The sequence below is a fragment of the Polypterus senegalus genome, chromosome 15 (assembly GCF_016835505.1).
Source record: "Polypterus senegalus isolate Bchr_013 chromosome 15, ASM1683550v1, whole genome shotgun sequence".
NCBI lineage: Eukaryota > Metazoa > Chordata > Cladistia > Polypteriformes > Polypteridae > Polypterus > Polypterus senegalus.
In genome coordinates this window covers 129081761-129107817 of record NC_053168.1, presented here as the reverse complement: position 1 = coordinate 129107817, position 26057 = coordinate 129081761, and positions in this window count along the sequence as shown.

Sequence of the window (26057 nt, the reverse complement as noted above, 5' to 3'; positions counted from 1 at the left end):
AGGTCATCGACTTGCAGGAGACTACATCCATGAATGTGTGTTTGTGAATATTTTATTCATTTATTACATTATTGTTATGATTTTCTTTATTATTAATCATCATCGCCTTTTTTCCTTAATTTGCGTTGCTTTTTTTTTTCATTGGGAAAACACCCGTTTCCTTAGGTCTTATTGTCTGATGATCAAAACCTTACAAAGTATGAAAAGGGAGACCATCTGCGTCTGGGCAGAGCACGCTATACCATCGCAATACGGTATTCTGGAGATCTAGTTGGGCAGTTCTAATCATGACCGGCGTCACTTGAGCCTTTGTGTTCCACGTGTGCGAGATCTCAAACTCAAGGTCATCTGGAACAGCAGGCCTCATCACTTGCTTCTGTCATGGATAACGATGTCCGGGTAGCAGGTTTCAGTGGTATGACTGGTGATCACGGCCATATATATCGTACATAACGCTGGTGTTCTCCTTCTCGATGACCTTTTCACTTGGAGGTCAAGCTCACAGAGCACTGACCAATGCCGGTAGCTGGCGTATTATTATTATTATTAACCACTACAGGAGGCCCTTATGTTACAAACCCATTCCTGTTGATGTTCATAGAGAAATTTTGTTTGTAAGTAAGAACTTTCACTGAAAAAGTGCATTAATGGAAATATCGCCCCAAATGCATAATACTTCATTACTCATTTTACAGAAAACCTCTTTAAATGTATTCATAAAATGACAGTCAAGTCGTACTACTGGACCGTAGGTCACAAAAAATACAAGTAATTGAAACGAAAATGAACCAGCAGCACAAAGTGAACTGTCCTTATGCTTGAACAGCCTACGGTTCTGGATAATGACGCAGAGATGGAAAGAACACAATGATGGCAAGAAGAGCCGCCACTAACCGATGAGATGGGCCGTCTTTGCTGAGTGGCACCTCCCTCTCCCACCAGCTATACTAAATGGCCTGTATTTGATATAGCGCCTAACTAGAGTTCAAGAACCCCCCTAGGCGCTTTACTCCCAGAGATGGCACGGCTAAGATGCCAACTTAGGCCGCTGGGTATTACAAGCCGCCATTTCTACCACTCTAGTCTCACAGGGTTCAGAAGGACTTAGAGGTTTCTGTAGACACAACACTGTCGGCGGCTAATCAATGCGCAGAAGCTATCAAAACAGCAAATAAAATATTAGGTTATAACAATAAAACAGTTGAATAGAAAACAATCAACATGCTGCTCAGACTGTATGATGCACTAGCGACTACGTAATAATGTAAATTTGGAGTATTGTGTGCCATTCTGGTCTCCACTCCACAACAAAGACATAGCAGCACTGGAAACTATGCAGAGGAGAGCAACCAAGTGCATCATGGGACTGAAGGACATGTCCTACTCTGACAGGCTCAGATGATTAAACCTGTTTAGTCTCGAGCTGAGAAGACTGCGTGGGGACCTCATGCAGGTCAATAAAATCATCTAAGGCATCGATAAATTTAGTGATTCACGTAATCAAGGAGATCAGTGGAAATTAAGGGGAAGAGAATTTAAGACTGAAGGCAGGAAAAAGAATTGTGGGAATCGGGAACAAACTACTGAGCCATGGAGTTGAAGATGAAACCTGGACGACCTCCAAAGAAGGATTCTGGATGAGATACTGGGACAGCTAAACCAATGCTTTCTTCTCGTTTTGTCAGATTTCACTTGTTCTTATGTTAACGGGCATGTCTGCTATTCTGAACAAGAACGAATGGATTGACATCTGTGGAGGGGGCTTCTACATAAGGCTCAATTGCTTTTCAGTTCTTCGGTGGGCCAAACTGGTTTTCTTTGAGCCACCAATTTAAATCTGCCGCCCGTAGAAGTGGACATTCACCCTTAGACCACATTTAATTACTCTTTACGTCTTCTTCTTCTTTGAATGTCTGTAACAATGTCCGTGTTTGTGCGTCTTTGCTCCTTACAGAGGAGGGAAAAAAACTGAGAGGTTGCTCAAGAGGGTGGGCATCTGTTGGGTAAAGGGGTCACTAATAACACGCACTATCACGTGTTGTTGTTCATATTAATATCGTGGATGGTGAAAATTCATTTCTTTCTTCTGATGGACTGCTCTCACTGTCGGTGTTTAGGATTAGCAGGAGCGACGAATGACATCAACATACAGAAGGTCGAAGCTGGTGAACCTTTCGAAAAATCATCCATTCCTTCCTAATGGATGGTGAAGTGTGGCCGTCACCCCATTTAGAGGCCAATAATTACAACCAAGTAACCTCACACTGACGTCTTTGGGTGGGAGGAGGAATACCGGCGTCCGTGGAGGAGAACCAATGTCTATACGGAGGGAAAGTGCAGCGGTGGTCTGTCCCGGGGCCTTTACTATTTCTGATTTATATTAATAACACTGATTCCGGTACAGTTAGTAAACTTGTGAAGTCCGCAGATGACAACACTATTGGAGGAATGGCAGACACCGAGGAGGCAGCAAAAAAAGTTACAGAAACAGGCGAACACTTGGAAATCGCAGCTACACCTGGGCAAAGCGAATGGTCAATTATAAACGCACGGTGGGAGACTCTGAGCTTCAGGAAAAGACCTCTGAACAGGACTTGGGGGTTTACGCTGACACATCATCATCTAAGCAAAGTGCAGAAGATATTATAACAGCAAATAAAACGTTAGATTAGATCGTAAAAACTGTTGATTACAAATCAATTAACGCTATTCTCAGACTAGACGATGCAGTAGTGATTACCGTATATCTTCCAATAGTAGCCCCGGCGTTTATTCAAAAAATTATTCGGACGGCCTGGCGTTTAAAAGAGACCGGCAGTTGTTGGAGACCGGCTATTATTCGCCTCGCAGACGGAATGGTGATGGGTAAACGGGTTCATTTGGCAGTAAAATACGGTATGGTACCGTATTTACGGTCACAAAATGTAGGCAACAACACCGGATGAACATTTCAGGATTTAATGAAATTATCAGTACAGCAGTACGGTCTTATTAAAGCAGTATACAGTACGGTACTACCGTAAGCATGAAAAACGGGTATGGTAGACGTCAACTTTCTTGCCAATGATGCCACCAGCACTGGCTGCACCAGTCCGAATTTCGCACGAAAGTGCTCATCAGCCTGACAAGTCCCCTGCAGAACATAAGGAAATGCAATAAGCTCCAAAGTCACGCATATACGTATACATTACGACATGAGACTGGATAAGATCCAATAAAGTACAGTACTTACCATCTACTCGTCGTCTGAATAGGTAATGATTGCTTCGTTATTTGCGAGTTCTTCATCTTCCTCTTCTTGTGATGGCAATACAGGTACTCCCATTGCTTGGTGTCGCGCAGTAATCACTTTTATCAGGATTAACGAAGATGGCGGTGGGTCATTGGAGATCGGCGTTTACTACAGACCGGCGCTTAAAGGAGACCGGCTACTATTAGTCGTGACATCTCTTCAAACCCGGCGTTTATTGGAAACGGGTGTCAATAAGAAGCCGGCCACTACTAGAAGATATACGGTATATAATAATGTACATCTGCAGTATCGTGCGCGGATCTGTCATCATTCTACAGGAAACACATCAATATAAATGAAGTGTTTTTAATGGACTGCTCTTGCCGTCACTGTTTTGGGATTAACAGGACAAAGGAAAGCTAGTGATACATACAGTAGTTTGGTGCTGGAGATCCTTCCGAAATCGTCAATCTCCCGAATGGCTGGTGACTTGTAGCCATCACTCCTTTTAGAGACCATTAATTAGAACCAAGTAACCTCACACACACACACACATCTTTGGGAGGTCGGAGGAATGTCAGAGTCCATGGAGAAGAACTGACGTCGATACGGAGGGAATGTGCAGCAGTGGTCACAAGTTGAGTTCCTCGGTGGTCTGTCCCGGGTCCTTTACTAGTTCTGATTTATATTAATAACACTGATTCCGGTACAGTTAGTAAACCTGGGAAGTCCGCAGATGACAGCACCACTGGAGGAATGGCAGACACCGAGGAGGCAGCGAGACGTTTCAGAAACGGGTGAACAAATCGCAGCTACACCTGGGCAAAGGGAACGTCAATTATAAACACGCGGTGGGAGACCCTGAGCTTCAGGAAACGACCTCTGAACAGGACTTGGGGGTTTACGCCGACACATTTTTATCGTCTAAGCAATGCGCAGAAGCTATCGTAACAACAAATAAAACGTAAAACCCGTTGACTACAAATCAGTTGACATTATGCTCAGACTGTGTGACGCACTAGTGATTATATGGAGTGTTGTGTGCCCCTCGACAAGAAGGACATTAATATCACGGATGGTAGAAATCCACTTTTTTTTCTGATGGACTGCTCTTCCTGCCGCTGTTTTAGGATTAGGGGGAGTGAGGAAAGATGTCGCTCTACGGTACAGTACAGCAGTTCAAAGCTGGAGGTCTCCCCGATGGGCGGTGAAGTGAAGCCGATGATTACGACCGAGTAACCACACACACACACATACATACAGACACACACACACACAGAGACATTGTTGGGAGTCCACAGTGAAGGACCGCCATCGATCCCGACGGGATGCACAGCAGTGCAGACGCGATGTGCCACCAAGCAGCCTGTGCCAAGTATAATGAAGCCTCGTTTAGCGCTATGCTGCACGTTATGTGATTTGCCAATACATCTGCACATCGAAAAGTGAGATTTTTTCCAAACGAACGTCTCACTTGACACTCATTTCATGTAAAGTATCTGTTTATTGTTGCTTTTTTTACACGACACTGCGCTGTGACAACACCTCTGCAGTCCGGTTATTCGTGTAATGATAAAATGACTCTTAATTGGTTTGAAGGCACCCTCAGTGCGTAATCAGACCCGCTTTAAATCCAATTCATGGTCGTGGGCAGCAGGAGCTAAAAACGGGTTAACGAATACCGCAGAACAAGAGAAGAAAAAGAGAAAAGGTTCTCTTGACAAATGAATGTAATTGTTTCTGTCTGTCTAAATGATAAGGCAACAATCCACGCAGTCTTGTTTCATTTAGACGCCTAATTTATTCTGTCAACCTTCATTTAATAATTCCAAATGACACCAACATGTTTAGGTATTTTTCTTTCTGCCGAGTCGAGCTGGAGATGGCGTTCCTTCACCCGGGTTACAACACCAGGGAGACCTGCAGAGGTTCAGGCTGATGCCGCATGGCCCTCTAAAGCTGCACAGCACTGACATGGCGCTGGACGTCAGGGCCCAGTTGAGGAGGCGCACAGGGAGGAGAGGAGAGGGCCCAGCACCCATCCTTGAGGCAAAGGCTCACCCAATTCTCCCTTAGCATCTCTCCGTGCCAGGGACACACGGTGGTAGTGATACCAAGGTCAGAGAGGGTGGCGTGAAGGACCTGCACAAGATGGGGACAGAAGACACCGTTGACAACAGTAAGTCAAGCTTTCTTGGTGGGACGGCCCTTCGGGAGTCCTGAGCGATTCAAATCGAGCAGAGGAGACACTTGGACTGAGACGGCACACTGCAGGGTCTTAGATAGAAATGAGAGAAGAGACGCTGGGGTGTAAAGACCTGCTTGGGATGGTCTGCTTCAGAAGAGGACCTCCCGGGGGCCTGTGTCGAGTGAGGCGTCGACGGCACGAGTAGCTTCAGAAATGAGTGAAGGAGAGACCACCTGGGGGCAACTCGGGTCTGCATGGTGGACTGGGATGGGGTGGGCTGCAGTCCTGACAAGGACTTGAGAATGAATTACCTCTTCATCTTGGGACATATTATTGATGGAGGTTTATGTCGAACATCCTGAGACATCGACTTTGCTTCAAGGCCCGATTTTATGGATTTGGAATTATTTATTTATTGACTGATTTATTGAAATGCACTGTTCTGCACTTTTGATTCTCCTTGTTATAAAAAGCTGCCCACTTAATATAACTCATCTGCTCACTGGCATTGGTCCACCCTCGGTTTGTGCATCACATGGGGCACCAGTTGAGCTCCTTGTGGTCCAGAAGTGAGGTCATCAAAAAGAGAAATGAGTGTCCAGTGGTTTACTGCATTCAGGAACAGCCCTGGAATTTGAACGAGACCCCATCACTGATTCTCAGTTCACTTATGTAATCCTAGCTCTTAGCTGATATCGGCAGAGCTTACTCGGTGACCACCCGTCATGTAGTGTGACATCCCCTGTGACTCAGTCCTGGCGGTCTGCGATCAGCCACAGCAAAATCAGCTCAATGATCTGTGCCAGAGTGGACAACCCATGAGTGCTCAGCTGGAATAACAGAATACTTGGCCTTCATCCACAGAGTAGCACCTTAGGTTGACTGGCACCTCTAACTTTCCCAGGGTCCCAGAGTGAATATATGCGTCCCATCCAAGTTTGGCTGATCACCTGTACTGATGCTGCTTTGACCCCCTAACCGTAAAATGGAATAAGCAGGTTCAGAACGTCCGAGGATATGAAGGTGAGATGACTGATGTTATGAGAACAGCAGAGTGAGCAAACACAGGTGGGCTTTGTTTGCATAGAAACGTGTCCTTTTAAATTTGTGTGTCAAGGTGTTAATGTGGAGCAGAAAAAAAAAGATGGCAAGCTGTGATTTTCTGTGTAGAACCAGTGACAAGGGACCCGGTCGGGACCAGCACTGCACGCAATACAAGAAGGAAAAGGGGCTGCCACTGCTAGGCCACCTTGGACCTTAAGATGGTGTAAAATCACCAGAGTCCAATAGGTGGCAGCAGGGTGACAATGAGGGCTGCAAGAGGCTCGGGCTGCACATTGGACTGGACTGGCAACTTGACTTTTACCTGACCATTTAACTGACCAGTGAGGCTGAGAAAGTGCAGAAACACTGGGAGCCACCAGATGGAGCTCACAGCCTATGGCCACACAGCTTATGGTACTAGGACCCCAGAGGTTTACCTGGAAATGATAGATAGATAGATAGATAGATAGATAGATAGATAGATAGATAGATAGATAGATAGATATGAAAGGCACTATATAATAGATAGATAAATAGATAGACATGAAAAGCACTATATAATAGATAGATAGATAGATAGATAGATAGATAGATAGATAGATAGATAGATAGATAGATATAAAAGGCACTATATAATAGATAGATAGATCCCACCCTTCATTAATCTTTTCCCTCCTGTGATCATATGATGGCTCAGAGCTCGTTCGTCCCCACAGCATGTCACACATGGCCTGAGTGAATGAGCCCAGGATGAGATGAGATGCCAGCTCCTCAGTTTCCCCAGCACTAAACTCTCCTGGAGATCTTTGGAAAAGAGAAAGAACCACAGCACCCATGGAGACGTGCATCACCTAGAGAAAAGGTAATGGGGCTGGAAACTGAGTGCAGGTCTCTGCAAGTCAGAGGGAGCGGCACTAACCACTGTGCCACCATGCCAGTGTTAGTATTTAGACCAAACTAAATATGTTTTAACATCCATAAAGACAAGCAAAAGCAGAAGTTACCATGTGGTTCAGTTTGCCCTCTGCTCAAATCAAAGGGTCATCTATCTTTGTTGGACAGGCGGACTGCCAGGGGCTGACTAAGAAACAGAGCTAAGGTGACAAGGCCCACAGTGGCAGGGCAGGACAGGACAGGTGGGGATGTGAGACATCAGGGCTAATCACATGATTTAGGTGGTCTGCAGGTAGTTTAAGGCCCAGACTGTGAAGGTGGCAGTAGGGGGTGCAGCAAAGAAGTGAGAACTCAGGGCCCTCCCCTCCCATTCTGGCTGCCATGCCCTTCATTTTAGAGCCATTACATTTTTAAGATTTGACTTTGTAACTTAGAAATTGTGAAAAGTGCAGCGGTGGGAGCTTTTTTTGACTGCTTTCTGTTCACTTGTAGTCAGCAATAAGAAAGGAGAATGTGGAGCCTCTTGAGCTGTTTGTTTGCCCTAAGGTGGGCCACAGGCATCTCGAGTTCATGCCACCCTTCTCCGTTTCAAAGAAGTGGAAGGTCACAGAAGGCGAGCCGTGCCGTGCTGCGCCGCGTTTGTGCCGCTGTTTAATCCTGCGAGCGTGGCGGTCAGCTGTTCTGTTTGCTTTATTCACTTAACTTCACAGGATCTGATTAGAACGCGATTTGAAGCTTGAGTTCTGATGCATGTCAGCATATTTAGTGTATTTAAATTTTAATTTCATTTATTAATAATAAAAAACATGCAAGAACAGAGCCAGGCTTGAAAATACCTTCTGACCGCCACCTTGTAACAGAAACGCCCAAACATCAAGGCCTCTCGTAGCAGCACTGAGTACACGGCAGACTGCGTGCAGGCGTTGAACCCATGGGAATGGAGCAGAGGGGCCGTGGACAAGGGGGGAACACATCTATTATATAGTGCTTTACACATCTAAAGTATCTGACTATCATACTGTACAGTGCATTTCATATCTGTGATTTTTTAAATTTGATATATTTTATTAATCCCAGAGGGAAAATTTCCTTTGCATTTCATCGATCTATCTGTCTATCTATCTATCTATCTATCTATCTATCTATCTATCTATCATATAGTGCCTTTCAAATCTATCTATCTATATTATATAGTGCCATTCATTTCTATCTATCTATTATATAGTGCCTTTCATATCTATCTATCTATTATATAGTGCCTTTCAAATATATCTATCTACTTTATCCTGCCTACTATGTTAAAATTAATACCTGTTTATCTGTATATCTATCAATCATATAGTGCCTTTCAAATCTATCTATATTATATAGTGCATTTAATTTCTAGCTATCTATTATATAGTGCCTTTCAAATATATTTATTTACTTTATCCTGCCTATTATGCTAAAATTAAAATCTATCTATCATATAGTGCCTTTCATGCCTATCTATCTATCTATCTGTCCACCCCAAAAGATTTGATCCTTTCATCTTGTGCTGATGTTAAAATAATAAAATTGAGTTGAATTAATTGAAAATGGTGTTATAGTTGCTCACAATTAGGTACTGAAGTTCAGAAGTGAGAATTCTTTATTACTATCAGTGTGATGTGGTGAATGCCGCGGTCACATTCTGGTTTTGGCAAATGAAACAAAGTAAAAAAAAGAAAAAGCACCGTTTCTCGTGCAGTAAATTTAAATGGCGCTTCTCCCAGATGTCTTCATCGCAGGAGGAGGACACGCCGGTCGGTCCTGCAGGACTTCATTCAGCACACGTACTTTGTGTTGCTGCCACAGTCTTAATCAGAGTGTAATTCGTGCCTGTAAATGAGTTCCTCACCCAATTAGCGTTCCCGTTCAGCTGTTTCTATATTCAGAGTAGCTGCTGGGGTGACATTTCCTTTTAATATACATTAGCACCGACCTATGCCTAGCAGTTTTTTTATTGCACGGCTCTATTCGGTCTCTTAAACTCGAGCGCTCATTTTCTGTCTAAATGATGATTTAAATAGACGCAGGACGGTAAGGTAACGGAGAGCCCACACAATATGGTTTGTCAATAAAAACTGACCTTTTATTTCTGCCTTAGAAAGATACAAATACGCAATCAGCCTCATAAATGATGAGACGGAATCAAAGCTAACAATATACAAAGAGGGACATTTTCCGAGAAAAGCCCTTCTGACACTTTGTGGTACTGTAGAATGAAAAGAGAACTGAAAAGTCGGATCACACAGTCGGCTCATCTACAGAAACGACATACTGCTGATGATGATGAAAACACGCAGCTGTTAGTTTATCTTGTTTCTCTCTGAAAATCGATCGCCAATAAAGGGACTCCGTTTTACTCACGATTAGAGGAAACGCGTATTTGCTATACAATTGGTGGTTAACTGGTATCACGTGCACATGCACGTGCACACGCACACTCTCGCGCGCACGCTACGGGTGCAGGTGGAAGGCTCAGTCCATCGAGGTAACCTTGGAGACAGATGAAGGTGAGACGCGGCTTATAACTTCTCTTCCAGCCCTAGAGAGGAGGTGGAGCCTTCGGAGGATGAGTGACTCCCCCTCTGGGTCACCCTGGAAGTCCCGCCCCTTCTGGCTGCTTACCCATATAAGAAACAGCACAAGTGGAAGCGGACATTCGAGGGCTTCCCACACGAGCGTTCAGCTCATTTCCTTTATGAATTAGCATTGTCACCATTAAGCAGGATCTCTCTGGGGACCCCAACACTTCACTCTGTCCTACCTCTTTTGACCTCGCACTGTTCTAAACGTTGCTTTATAAGTTGTGCTTTTCCATAGCATAGGGCATATAACTGGACAGACACATCGCCTTCAAGAACTGACAGTCCACTGGCTGCCTGATATATGAGACCTTCAGAGACCCCCAGCACTTAAGAGTTTGGTGCCCCCCTACAGTAAAGACATATTTAGTTATAAATTGACACAAATACCTAAACATACTCATAATCTAAATTGCAAAAAATCAGAATAAACCATCAAGAGCCACTGCCCTCCATAAATCAATAAACATCTTGCCCACTTATCTCTGTTTGTTATCACATACTTAATAAAATTCATAGTCGGTGCCGCCCGTCCATGTTTGTTCGTCCATCGATCGCACCGCATGCGCAAACAGTAGTGAGGGGGATCTCTCTGTGTCACTTCAAAACACATGGCGTTAAAAATATTTATTTAGTTTTCATATAAACTTACCATACAAAACTACATTTTTTTCAAATTATCGTACAAAGTGCATATGATAATGGTATGCTATGCATTATGGTCCATGCCATAAAATGATTGCACATGTATAATATATTATCACACGTCTGGCAGCGCTGCACTGCACTCGCTCTCAGTGGACGACTCAACGGGACCACCGACGCGACCAAGACAAGAACGACCACTTGATCCTCGGTGGGCCGTGTGGCAGTTAGCAGATTCTCATTTTGTTATATACCCAAGATTAATACTTATCATTAACCTCTATTGTTACTATCTCTTTATTATAAAAACAAATCCTGGGGGAGAAAGACTAGGGAGACGAGACGTGATCTTCACATGAAGATTACAGAAGACACTTAAGAGACCCTCGAGACTAAAGAGATTGGCCACGGAGTGTCTCGCGGGGACCTTAAACATGAGACTTGTGCCAAGAGATTGACTCAGGACCGTCTCGCGATGACGTAGAACATGAGATTCCTGCAAGACACACCCGACTTACAATCAAATAAGAGCACGGGCAGCAAAACACTCAGACGTGTGAACTAAGGCTTTGAGCAGACACAGATAAAGGGCTCTCAGCGCATATAAAGCGTAGAAGGACGATACGTTATAAATGAAACGTTGATGACCAAGTGAAGAAGAGAGCAGCGCGGAGAAAAGAGACTCAAAAGCGTTGGAGAGAAGAAAAAGAATAACCAAGGTGCAAATTCACAAAATAAGGAAAGTAAGTATCAGCCCCGGAACAAGTGGAATTGAAACAAGAGAGCAGGCCCAATCGGCCTCAGAATTAAACGACAGAGTAAAAGTCAAAGTAGAACTTCATAAAGACCTTCACAAACATTGGTGCCATACACATGCAGAGCAGGTTAGAGATTATGAAAGCAGTGGAGTTCGAAAGGCTCAAAAAAAAGTTGGCACGATACACTTGTGGAGAAAGTTAAAGAATATGAAAGCAGGAAAAGTGGAAAGTATAAAAGAAGAAAGTAAAGATCGCAGTAGCGCAAAGAAATGGAAATTATTACTCGGAGAAATAACGAAAAGGTGAATAGAGATCGAATATATGGACACAGGTGATTGTCAGAAGTATATAAATATTGTAAGGCTTTGAAGTTTAAGTCAAGAGAATTTCAAAAATGGAGTTCACCTCACATACATTTATTGATTACTTTACAAAAAAAATGATTAACTGCTGCTGATGATGAAGATCGTGTTGTCTGTGCTGAAATCCCAAACAGAGAAACCTATCCTGAGTTAGGGCACAAAGTCATTAAACACGCGTCTCACTGACCTCATTAAAAAGATTCAGCACGTTGGGACTCGCAAGACTCCAAATATTGTTTTTACAGATTTTCTGAAATAAAAGTGAAACTAATGAAATATCAACAATTCAAAGAAAAAAAAATCTTAAAAGTGTGTATCTGGAAAACCAAAAACGGGGCTAGCGAAGTGAGCAGGGGTTGAAGCCCCCTAGTTTTATCATATATATCCATCCATCCATTATGCAACCCGCTATATCCTAACTACAGGGTCATGGGGGTCTGCTGGAGCCAATCCCAGCCAACACAGGGCACAAGGCAGGAAATAAACCCTGGGCAGGGCGCCAGCCCACCACAGGGCACACACACACACAACCAAGCACACACCAGGGACAATTTAAAATTTTAACCTGCATGTCTTTGGACTGTGGGAGGAAACCCACAAAGACACATGGAGAACATGCAAACTCCACACAGGGAGGATCCAGGAAGCAAACCCGGGTCTCCTAACTGCAAGGCAGCAGCGCTACCCACTGCACCACCGTGCCCCCCATATATATATATATATATATATATAAATAATAATAATGAGAGACAAACACAAAGAAAAATGTTTGGGGTCCCACCCCATATATTGTAGAATTCGGAATGAGAAAAACGAACTGCCGCATAGCCTGACGAGACTGAGTCTCCATCAAGGACTGACTGCAGAGCAAAGGTGTTGGGGGTTTTTGTAGCTGAGGGCGAGGAAGAGGCGGGTCATCTGGAGGGAAAGCGGACGTGAGGTCATCAGGGGGCGTGGTCTGAAGCCGGACGAGGAAGAGGACTAGGTCTTACTGCTCCTGTAAGAATGGGAGAAAAGGCTTTAGCATACCTGATTATACCCTGGACCTGCGTTTAAGCATTCGCTGGACCCCCCTGCTGCCTCCCATGTGCAAATGTGTGACAATATATATATATTGTGGACCACCGGGACGCATACAGCCACGCTTACCCGACACTGACAGGCAGACACAAGTTTCAGTCCTGCACACACGTGTATTTCCAGCTGGGTGGGGAGAGCTTTTCTCTGCCCCCCACCTTCAGCGTAGTACACAAAGCCCACCAAAGCCCAGCTCTTCTTTTCTTCGTCCCCCTCCTCTCGACCCTGGCTACCCACATGGAGTGAGGCGGCCCCCTTTATGATGGCCCTGGGTGTGTTCCAGGCGGCTCATTAATCACTCCCAGGTGTGGTGAGAGCCCAGTGAAGGACTTTGCAGCTCCGCCTGGTGGCCCCCAATGGAACCCAACAGGGCTATGCCACACAAACTCAAACTCCCAGCATGCTCTGCGGAAATCCATGGTGCCACAGCCACCCAGGAGAGCTGCCCTCTAGCGTCCCGGGATAGGTATTGCCTTGCTGATGCTCTCAACCCCCCCGGTCCTTCCATACAGTTGGGGTCCCAGCTGGGTAATGGCCACCCGTCACAATATATATGTGTAATTTTTTTCATTTCATGTAGGAGCCCCTTGATGTGGGACTCGGCTGCACCATTTGCAGTTTTGCACCATATGGTCCATGGAAAATTCCTGTGGTGCCCCCCCCTTTATCTTGACCCCCTAAGTGTGTGTTTCTTTTGCTTAATGATAATTCATGTTGTTCAGTTCACCTCTCAAAGCTGCTGATGCAGTCTCTGTTGGGTGTGAAGTTTATTTGCTGTGCTGTATTGTGGGACTACAGTATGGTGATGCGTATGTCACCACGTGACTCATTAAGGCCTAATAGCTATAAAGGGGGCCTCAGGTGACATTATTTAAAGCGCCGGCCCCACGCTGCAGGTTATTTTATGGTTTTGCTTCCCAATTATTTTCTTAATATGTACGATTCCTTTAGCCCCCTTGGTGTAAATTGAGCTTAGGGTCAGCTCACTAGCACTCCCTACTGGCCCCATTAGGACGAGATTTCAAAGAGAGCAGCGTAGAATTCTGGGGACACACGCAGAGTCAAACTGACGGCCAGAGGAGCGACTACTGAATGACCGAGCCGACCTTATGTTTTCATTTCTTCTCATTGGAGACGTTTTTTGATATTTTATGCACAGACCCACCCCACCCCCCCACTCTTTACGGCCCACTGCTTATCACCCACCTTACTATCTTTTTTAATTTCTCTTCAGTGTCACTCGCTATTCTATTGAGACCCCACGTAGTACATTTTAAAAGTAATTTTTTTTATTTCTTTAAGTCATTAAGACACCACAAGTTAAACACTAGTAAATACAGTATATAATTTGCTCATGGCTCTACAATATAATTAGGCATTTCTGATTTTTGATGTTTGTCCTTTGATGACTTCAGAGATGTTTTTCTGCTTTTTATTGTTGCTCGCTAACAGCTCCGTCTCCCTGCTGCGTTAAATAAACACCAACTCAGATGAAGGCCGCTCTGCTTTCCATTGACAGCCCGGCGACTCCAAAGGGCCTGACTGAGCGCGGGGTCGACGCGCTTAAAATATCCAATCCAGTACAGCTTATTGAAATGCATTTTTCCCCAAGTGTTCATGAACGTCGCGTTTGTTTGTTATAAAATATCACTTTCCACGGGTGGGCAGGCCCGGGACTAACTAGTAACACGTGTGTGGCTGACACAGAGCTGCAGTTTGACCTCCGGTTTGTGTTTCGGTAATTTTCATACATTTTAAATGAATGAATGGGCTTTAGAAATGTATAAATGTTGTCACACACGTGCCAGTAGGAGGACGTTGTATGGACCAAGTGAAGGTAATTCCACGCCAGGCCAGGAGGTGGCAGGGTGCACTAAACCTTCTTCTGTTGTCTCTGCACACCAAAAATGGGAAAGCCTGCCTGAGTCAACCCTCAAGACGTCACTTCCAGTTATGATGGCAGCAACCCAGCACTTTGTATTCCCTTATGTCACTGCCGGTTATGACGTCCAAAACCCATCACTTCCTGTTCCCCTACGTCACTTCCGGTTATGAGGTCAGAAACCCATCATTTCCTGTTCCCTTATGTCACTTTCAGTTATGACATCAGAACCCTTTCACTTCCTATTCCCTTTAGGTCACTTCTGGTTATGACATCAGAAACCCATCATTTCCTATTTCCCCTACATCATTTTCGGTTATGACATCAGGAACCCATCATTTCCTGTTCTTTTTAGGTCACTTCTGGTTATGACATCAGAACTCTTTCACTTCCTATTCCCTTTAGGTCACTTCTGGTTATGACATCAGAACCCTTTCACTTCCTATTCCCTTTAGGTCACTTCTGGTTATGACATCAGAAACCCATCATTTCCTGTTTCCCCTACATCATTTTCGGTTATGACATCAGAAACCCATCATTTCCTGTTCCCTTTAGATCACTTCTGGTTCTGACATCAGAAACCCATCATTTCCTGTTCCCTTTAGGTCACTTCTGGTTATGACATTAGAAACCCATCATTTCCTGTTCCCTTTAGGTCACTTCTGGTTATGACATTAGAACCCTTTCACTTCCTATTCCCTTTAGGTCACTTCTGGTTATGATGTCAGAAACCCATCACTTCCTGTTTCCCCTACATCATTTTCGGTTATGACATCAGAAACCCATCATTTCCTGTTCCCTTTAGATCACTTCTGGTTCTGACATTAGAACCCTTTCACTTCCTATTCCCTTTAGGTCACTTCTGGTTATGATGTCAGAAACCCATCACTTCCTGTTTCCCCTACATCATTTTCGGTTATGACATCAGAAACCCATCATTTCCTGTTCCCTTTAGATCACTTCTGGTTCTGACATCAGAACCCTTTCACTTCCTATTCCCTTTAGGTCACTTCTGGTTATGACATCAGAAACCCATCATTTCCTGTTTCCCTACATCATTTTCGGTTATGACATCAGAAACCCATCATTTCCTGTTCCCTTTAGGTCACTTCTGGTTATGACGTCAGAAACCCATCACTTCCTGTTCCCCTACTGCCAATTCCGGTTATGGCATTTAAAGCCACCAGTTTTTCCACCTGTCTTCAATCTTGTTTCAGACTCCATCAAAGACATTTACAGTAAGTCTTGACCCAATGCAACCAGGGAAATTATGCGGGTGGCCGCTTGTTAAGTGTGTTGCGTCTGATCTTTTCAGAACGTACAATCCCTGAGCTAATGATTTGGATCAGGAGCGGCCGTCTCGGGGTGTGAGCAGCAATGCATTAACGTGTATGGCATGCCACACCCACCACACGACGGACCACCGCAGGATCCCAGATTAGCACCTGAGTGTAAGGGATGACAGCTCAGCGCCATTTACTGAAGTGACGTAAAGTGCATTTCGCTGAATGTTCAAATAGCTTCTCTTCGGACCTTTTCCGTCTTCCCTAAGTTATGACACGGCAGTAAAAGTTGGGGATGCCAACCCGGCTGTCTCCGTTTAATTAAAAGACTCGCGTTGGGGCAAATACAAATGAAAAGTGTCACCCTCTGGTGTTCTAACAAATAAATTGCTGCGCCTGACGGGACTCTACTGATCTCCTGGCAACGAGTGACGACGCCCCCTTCTGGGCGGTTGGGGCTTTTATGGTCGTGGCACCAGAAGGGGTGGAGTCAGTTTGCCTTCACTGGGTGTTTACTCAGCACTGTGGATGCAAAGGTCGATGACACACTTAGCAGCAGCGCCCCCCCCTCGTGACCTGGGAGGACCCCGGATGGTGACCCTCTGACGTTCACGTGTGACGGTAACCATTCTAATGAACACTAACAGTCAATCCAGGATTTTCATGAAGATGCTCCACGTCTAATCAGTGTGTTGACACGCACCTGAATAACCCGATTATTCACACGTTTCTGATTTTTTTTCCTGCCACGTAAACCCTTCATCCGGTTACTGGCCTCGGAGAAACCTGACTTGCTGAGGTGGATTTCTCTGTGATTGATGTGGCCAGGTAAACCCTTAACCGGGTTACTGTAGTCTGCACACGTCTGTTGCACTCTGTGTCTGTGTAACACACACTTTCACTACAATAAAGGCAAACGTCTGGGCGATCACATTATTCCTTCTGCTGGCTGAACTAACCTGTCTCAATATTTCAGAAATCGCTAAATTTATGTTGATGAGCTGAGCGTGCAGCGCTGATCTCGAGAGCAGTAGGGTAACACGTTAAAAGTAACATGCGTTTCTGGTCTGAGGGACACAGATGGCAGGTGCCAACAGCAGGAATCCATACACCCAACCTGCCTTGTGTTAGCAGTCGGGGCTGCTGCTGCTGCTGGTGGGCACACCTTGGGCCCATTAATAGCAATCAGTCATCGCTTGAGTGGCACAGCCTGTTTGAGTATCGATGTTGACCATCTGCATCCTTTCAAGGCTGCAATTTCCTCATCTTTTAATGGCCACTTCCAGCATGATAATGCACCATGGCACAAGGCAAACCGGTTCCATGGACATGACAAGGTGTTTTTAGATTGGCCATTGCTCCAAACTACAGGGGGTATGTACCATACAAAATGGAGTATTCCTTTAAACAACAATTAAGCCAGGATACTGTTAACTGATAAAAACTGATCGCCCTTCCTGGCCTTTACCCCTTTTGCTCTCCATTCTTATTTGGCCTACTTTCTTGCACCTATTGCTGCCCTCCTTGTTTTCTCTTATTTCTTCTCCCTTTGTCTTCTAGGTATGTGCCTCCTCGTTCAACTTAATAAAAATGATAAGTGTCTGTGTGTCCATCCAGTTCCTCTGTCTCTGTCATTCTAACAGATGGTGCATCACGCACATTAACACTGCCTTTACAACTCCCATACCAAATGACATATAACAGAGATTCCAACAGATGGTGCACCACAAACATTACCACTACTGTCCATCCGGCAGTTACTGTCTCTTGGATGTATTCAGTGTTGGTAGTGCACCATATATTGGAATGTTTGCTGTAACGCATGTATTAATAAAATGCATTGCATTCTTATTTCAACAGATGGCGCATCACAAACATTAGCACTGCTTTAATGAGTCCCATACCAAATGGCATATAACAGAGACACGTGTATTGCATTTGTCATTCCACTAGAAGGCGCAGCAAACATCAACACTGATTTTCTGAATCTCATTCTACATGGCATATAACAGAGACATACAGTAAGCATTACCTTTGTCATTCCAACAGATGGCACATCACAACCATTAGTGCTGATTTTATGAATCCCATATCAAATGGCATATAACAGAAACTTATGCATTGCATTTGTCATCCCAATAAATGGTGCATCACAAACATTAACACTTCTTTCTTTGAATTCCATATTAAATGGCATATAGCAGGAGTCAAAATGCACATAAATCCCAATAAGTTCCAAAGTACGTATTTCCAAATACATCCGAAAATGCCCACTAGAGGGCAAAACCATCAAACCCAGCTAGTAACAAAGGCAAACACAGACATATACAGTGGTGTGAAAAACTATTTGCCCCCTTCCTGATTTCTTATTCTTTTGCATGTTTGTCACACAAAATGTTTCTGATCATCAAACACATTTAACCATTAGTCAAATATAACACAAGTAAACGCAAAATGCAGTTTTTAAATGATGGTTTTTATTATTTAGGGAGAAAAAAATCCAAACCTACATGGCCCTGTGTGAAAAAAGTGATTGCCCCCTTGTTAAAAAATAACTTAACTGTGGTGTATCACACCTGAGTTCAATTTCCGTAGCCACCCCCAGGCCTGATTACTGCCACACCTGTTTCAATCAAGAAATCACTTCAATAGGAGCTGCCTGACACAGAGAAGTAGACCAAAAGCACCTCAAAAGCTAGACATCATGCCAAGATCCAAAGAAATTCAGGAACAAATGAGAACAGAAGTCATTGAGATCTATCAGTCTGGTAAAGGTTATAAAGCCATTTCTAAAGCTTTGGGACTCCAGCGAACCACAGTGAGAGCCATTATCCACAAATGGCAAAAACATGGAACAGTGGTGAACCTTCCCAGGAGTGGCCGGCCGACCAAAATTACCCCAAGAGCACAGAGACGACTCATCCGAGAGGTCACAAAAGACCCCAGGACAACATCTAAAGAACTGCAGGCCTCACTTGCCTCAATTAAGGTCAGTGTTCACGACTCCACCATAAGAAAGAGACTGGGCAAAAACGGCCTGCATGGCAGATTTCCAAGACGCAAACCACTGTTAAGCAAAAGAACATTAGGGCTCATCTCAATTTTGCTAAGAAACATCTCAATGATTGCCAAGACTTTTGGGAAAATACCTTGTGGACTGATGAGACAAAAGTTGAACTTTTTGGAAGGCAAATGTCCCGTTACATCTGGCGGAAAGGAACACAGCATTTCAGAAAAAGAACATCATACCAACAGTAAAATATGGTGGTGGTAGTGTGATGGTCTGGGGTTGTTTTGCTGCTTCAGGACCTGGAAGGCTTGCTGTGATAGATGGAACCATGAATTCTACTGTCTACCAAAAATCCTGAAGGAGAATGTCCGCCATCTGTTCGTCAACTCAAGCTGAAGCGATCTTGGGTGCTGCAACAGGACAATGACCCAAAACACACCAGCAAATCCACCTCTGAATGGCTGAAGATAAACAAAATGAAGACTTTGGAGTGGCCTAGTCAAAGTCCTGACCTGAATCCAATTGAGATGCTATGGCATGACCTTAAAAAGGCGGTTCATGCTAGAAAACCCTCAAATAAAGCTGAATTACAACAATTCTGCAAAGATGAGTGGGCCAAAATTCCTCCAGAGCGCGTAAAAGACTCATTGCAAGTTATCGCAAACGCTTGATTGCAGTTATTGCTGCTAAGGGTGGCCCAACCAGTTATTAGGTTCAGGGGGCAATTACTTTTTCACACAGGGCCATGTAGGTTTGGATTTTTTCTCCCTAAATAATAAAACCATCATTTAAAAACTGCATTTTGTGTTTACTTGTGTTATATTTGACTAATGGTTAAATGTGTTTGATGATCAGAAACATTTTGTGTGACAAACATGCAAAAGAATAAGAAATCAGGAAGGGGGCAAATAGTTTTTCACACCACTGTAAAAATGAAAAGGCTTTAGTCTTGCGGTGGGCTGGCGTCCTGCCTTGCCCCCTATGTTGGATGGGATTGGCTCCAGCAGACCCCTGTGACCCTGTAGTTAGAATATAGCGGGTTGGATGATGGATGGATGGATGGAAAAGGCATAAATAATTGGCCAACACAACAATACGGCAATCCCAAGTAAGCACAGTTTGAAAAATCCCAAATCCAAAGTGAGGTGAAAACACAGCAGAGAAGGTCACAAATACAGAAAGACCAAAAAGCACAGCAGAAACACCGAAAGGCACCAAGACTCCCACCTGCATTTGAATGAGCCGCCAAGAACTGTGGGAAGCCCTCTGGATTTATAGGCAGGAGGGCAGCTCCTGGAGGTTCATTGACAGGGGGTCCTGCCTCTTGGGGGACCTCCCACAGAAACACGTGAAATATAACCAAGGCATTGATATGTAGACAAAATGAAAAACAAAGAATACAAATAATAAAGACAAGAAGTGCTAATGTAAAGAAAAGAATCAAAAATGGAATTAAAGGACATAAAACAAAGAGCTCAACCTCAGCCAGGGATGAAAATCTGTCTGAAACATAACACATACGCATTGCATTTGTCTTTCCAACAGATGGCGCACCACAAACATTAGCACTGCTTTTACAAATCCCATACCAAATGGCATAAAATGGAAACACGGAAACTTGATGGACACACAGATACACAGACACACACTTTATTAAGATTGATAAGATGATTTCTTAATATCTGTCTGTCCGGCAGTTACTTTCTGTTGGGCGCATTCAGTGTTAACATTTGCAGTGCACCATCTGTTGGAATGTATTTTGTAATGCATGTAGTAATAAAATTCATTGCATTTGTCATTCCAACAGATGGCGCATCACAAACATTAGCACAGTTTTTGTTTTACTCCTACATCAAATGGCATATAATGGAGACATAGAAACCCAACGGCTGCAGACACACAGCCCCTTGTCCGTTTAGTAAGATGGGCGTGCTGATTTCTGTGCATCCGGCGGTCCCTTTCCACTCTCTACACGTATAAACGCTCAGTGGGATGAATAGAAGTAGCTGACGATCATCTCCTGCTCTCAAACACCAAACTCCACAGAGGCTTTGAATAAACAGACACACATCTCTCTCATTCCTGGTTTGGAGATTATTATTTTTTTTGCCGCTTTATTCTCCTAAATTAAAAAATAGATATTTACAACGTATTCCTATTTACCATTTTGAAAGAAAACTCATTTTATCAGATACCTACTCCGTTCCCCTAAGCCTACACATTTCTCAGTGTGTTTTGTTATTAAACTATTCATTCCACACTCAGAACAATATTAAAGCTCACCGACCCTTAGGAAATGGATGCAAATCAAAGTACATTAATATGTTTGTAGCTTTAAAATCTTTTTTTCAATTTAACAGAATCTGAAATAATACAGTGGATATGAGAAGACTCCCCGCTGTTTTTCAAATTTCAGCTTTTTGTAAGTAAAAGTTGAAATCAGCACAAATCGTATCAAGTCAAGTCAAGTCAGACCATATTTGCCTGTAATAAGATATCCATTGTAAACAGAAACCTTGTGACATCTTCTAACTAAACTCAAAGATGTCAGACAGATGCTCCTTCCTGGGGAGCCCACATCTCTTAGATGCCATTGCTTTCCAGAGGATCTCTATATCAACGAGGACCTCAGCATTAACGTTTGCAGTGCACCATCTATTCGAATCTGCTCTGTAATGCACGTAGTAATAAAATGCATTGCAGTTGTCATTCCAACAGATGGTGCCTCATAACGTTTTACAGTCATATAATGCATTACTACAAATGTTTGTGATGAGCCATCTGTTGGAAAGACAAATGCAATGCATCTGTCTCTATTATATGCCATTTGGCATGGGATTGAAAATAAAAGTGCTAATGATTGTGATGCACCATCTGTTGGAATACAAAATGCAATGCATCTGTCTCTATTATATGCCATTTGGTATGGGATTGATAAAAGTAGTGCTAATGTTTGCGATGTGCCGTCTGTGGGAATACAAATGCAATGCTTTTTTTTATTACATCCTTAACAAAATACATTCCAATATATGGAGCACTGCAAACGTTAATGCTGAATACATCCAACAGAGACTGCAGGATGGACAGAAATCAGCTTATCTACCTAAATAAAAGGACAAGTGAATGTGTGTGTGTGTGTGTGTGTCTGTCCCATTGCTTTGTCTGTTATGTGTCATTTGGTATAGGAGTCATAAAATCAGTGCTAATGTTTCAAATGCGCCATCAGTAGGAATGAAAAATGTAATGCATTTTATCACAAAATGTGTTTCAAAATACATTCCCAAAGGCGGTGCACTGCAAATGTTAACATTGAATATGATGTTGAGCCTACCTACAGACATCAGCTTATCCAGCTTAATAAAGTGTGTGCCTGTGTATCTATGCGTCTGTCCGGTCGCTATGTCTTTGTTACATGCCATTTGGTATTGGATTTATTAAAGCAGTGCTAATGTTTCTAAAGTGCCATCTGTTGGAATAAAAAATATTTACTATTTTAAAAATAAATTATTTATTACTATATGCAATTAAAAAAATATTTATTACTATATGCATCATAAAATACATTCCAGTAGATGGTGCACTGCAACAGAGAGTAACTGCCAGAAGAACAGAAATCAGCTCATCCACCTTAATAAAAGGACAAGTGTGTGTCTGTGTGTGTGTGTCCATTGTGGCACACGGCTGGGGGTGATACCCAGCCGGGATGCCGAGGAGGACCGGAGGAAGGCTCGTGCCTCCTCCAGACCATGAGGGGGCGACCGCCCGGGTTACACTGGGGACCCTGGACCTCAGCACCTCCGCCACACCAGGACCTGGAGCCCATCCGGGTTTGTATAAAAGGGGCCGTCTCCCTTCATTCGACGGCTGGAGTCGGGTGGAAGTGGACGGGAGTCTAGAGAGAGAGGAGTGGAGGCGGCCTGAAGAAAGGCCCTGGAGAGTGAGGCCTGGACTTTGGGGGATCGATGCTGGCGGCACTGGGTTTGTGCACGGACTTAGAAATTTGTAAATATTGTAAATAAATATGTGTGTGCTGGGTGACAAACTGTTGTCCGTCTGTCTGTGTCCGGGGCTCGTTTCACACCATCCATTTTCTGTGTTTCTCTTCTATGCCATGTGTTAGTGGTTCAGAGGTACCATCAGCTGAACTGAAAAATGCAATGCATTTCATCAGTGAATGGATTACAAAATACATTCCAACGGAGGGTGCACTGCGCATGTTAATGCTGAATATGTGCAGCAGAGAGTAACTACAAGACGAGCAGCTAGAGAGAACTTTACTTGTCCCCCTTAATTTACATCGAGTCTACTTGCAGAAATCAGCTTATCAGCCTTAGAAAAGTATATGTGTGTGTCCATCCAGTTTCTATGTCTCTGTTTATATGCCATTTGGTGTAGGCTGCACAAAAGCTATCCTAATGTCCGTGATGCACCATTTGTTGGAATGAAAATGCAGTGTATTTGTTTACAACACGTATTACAAAAAACATTCCAACAGATGGCGTAACTGCAAACGTCAATGCGGAATATGCCGAGGTGTCAGTCGATGACTTAGACTACAACCCGTCTTAGGTGGGGAGCGTGACTAGTTTTTAATAAATTTGGAAAAATTCCTAAATTCCTGTCTTTGCTGTGTCTTTCTGGGGTTTTGAGAATTGCTTCAATAGGGGAAAAAAAGAGTTGAAATGAAATGTGCAATTAACAAAGTGTGCAAAAAGTGAAGGGGGTCTGATTACGTTCCGAAGGCGCCATAAGTATGAGTAGGCTACACCGTATAGTGAGGCAGAGGTGGGATTTGAACCCTTCAGAAGTTCGGTTTGCTTAATCGTCCACGCAGCCAGCCAGCCGACAGGGTTACATGCGGCACAACGTGACAATAGAAACATAAATCCTTCCCCTAAAGTGAACGACTATAATAATCGATAATCCGAACATTCATAAGCAGAAGAAGAAGCCGTTTGCATTAACGACATGCCATGGCCCGGGCGGCTCTGGCGGCAGTTGAAGGGCGAGAGCTGGTACCATTTTAATGAGACAAAGTGGTCAGCCTTTTAAAATGAAGGAAAAATGTGTGGGAACAAAGCAAGAAAATCATATAAAAGAAAGAGAGAAAATGAAAAACAATCATCTCATAAATGAACACTAAAGAAAAAAAAAAAAGATAAATCCGCCGCCTCATTTTCCTGGCAGCCCACCATGATGTTTTGCAAATGACCGATGATACGTCTGTTATCTTGACACCATACTCTTCACTTCTGAAAACTGTTTATGGGAAACAAACATCACGAGGACGGCTTTGCCAGACGCTAAGTAAATCACTGCAGGCCTGACGAGTCAAGCGCTGCCAGCTTCACCCACATTGTCATTGTTATGATGTCATGCATTCCTCGCCCCTGATACTGCATCCAAATTTGGGCACGAAACCTCATCCCCGATCACTTGGCATTTCCCCCCCGTGCCTTCATCGGGACGTGAAGAGGTGCGTACACAAGACACACGCCGGCCGGGGGGACCTGCTTCCATCCGACAAAGTGTTTGCGTGAAAGACCGTTAAACGGTCGGGAAAGGGACGGGGCAGACGAAAAGACGAACGAGGGGAAGAAAAGAAGAGAATAGAAATGAAAAGAAAAGAAATCCCCCCTCTTCTCCATCTGGGCCATTAAAATCGGAGACGCAGACTTATCTTTTTATGTCATCCCTAACTAACAGCTTATTATGAGTTACCATAATCCTTAAAAGCCAGGCATGGAAGAGAGACAAGTTCTTTAGATAAAACCAAAAAAGCAAGCCTTGTAACCAAGCACCAGATGTATTTTTTGTTTTTGCTCTTGTACATATTTAGCCGAGCTTTTCAAGTGGTGAAGATTTGCATGTTAGTTTTGCGATACTAATGAATATGTTTTTGATTTACATTTTAGAAAATGGAAACTTTTATCTTCTTTGGGGCTTTGTAACTTAATGACTTCCAGAAGACGCCTTGGTGTCCTCTTTTAACCCTTCATCTTTATTTGAAACTCCTCACTTATCCCAAAACCAAAAGGCACTTCTTTTGTGCTGTCAGCATCTCCGGGAGTTTCAGAGTTGGGGATTCTGAAGTTCCTCATCCGTGACCACCAAAACGTGCGGCGAGGAATTGCTTCTCTGGGATTTTAACAGAGGGGCTTCAATAAAGTAGTCCGGACCCTTCACTTTTGACACAATTTTGCTATGCTGAGGCCTCGCGCTAAAATCATTTTAAATTTTTTTGTTCCCCTGATCGAGTAACACTCAATTTATCAGAACGACAAAGCGAGAACAGGAGTTTGGGAAATTTCAGGAATTTGCTAAAAATGGACATCTGGGGTATCCCATTGATTGAAATTATTCAAGGCCTTTAGTTGGTACTTAGTGGAAGTCCCTCTGGCAGCCATTCCAGCCCGGAGTCTTCTTGTAGTTGATGCCACAAAATTTCACCCTCCTGTGATTTGGAGATTTCATGCCAATCTTCTCTGCAGATCTTCTCAAGCTCTGCCATGTTAGATGAAGAGTCACTCACTTAATGCTTAGTGGCAGCCATTCCATGTTGTTATCTTCTTGGGGTTGATGCCACAAGCTTCACACTCCTGGATTTGGAGATTTCTGCCTTCTTCTCTGCAGGTCTTCTCAAGCTCCGTCACTTTGGATAAAGACTTACTCACTCACTCACTACAAGCCTCTTTGACAGCCATTCCAGGTTGCTGTCTTCTTGGGCCTGTTGTAACACCCTGAATTTGGTGATTTTCTGTCTGTCTTCTCTGCAGATCTTCTCAGGCTCTGCCAGGTTGGATGAAGAATCACTCACTTAATACTTAACTGAAGCCTCTTTGGCAGCCATTCCAACCTGCTATCTCCATGGGATTGTTGCCACAAGTTTTGCACTCTAGGATTTGGAGATTTTCTGACTTCTTCTCTGCAGATCTTCTCAAGCTCTATCAGGTTGAATGAAGACTCACTCACTCACTGACTCACTCATTCACTACTTGGCCGAAGCCTCCTTGGCAGCCATTCCAGGCTGCTGTCTTCTTGGGCCTGTTGTAACACCCTGAATTTGGTGATTT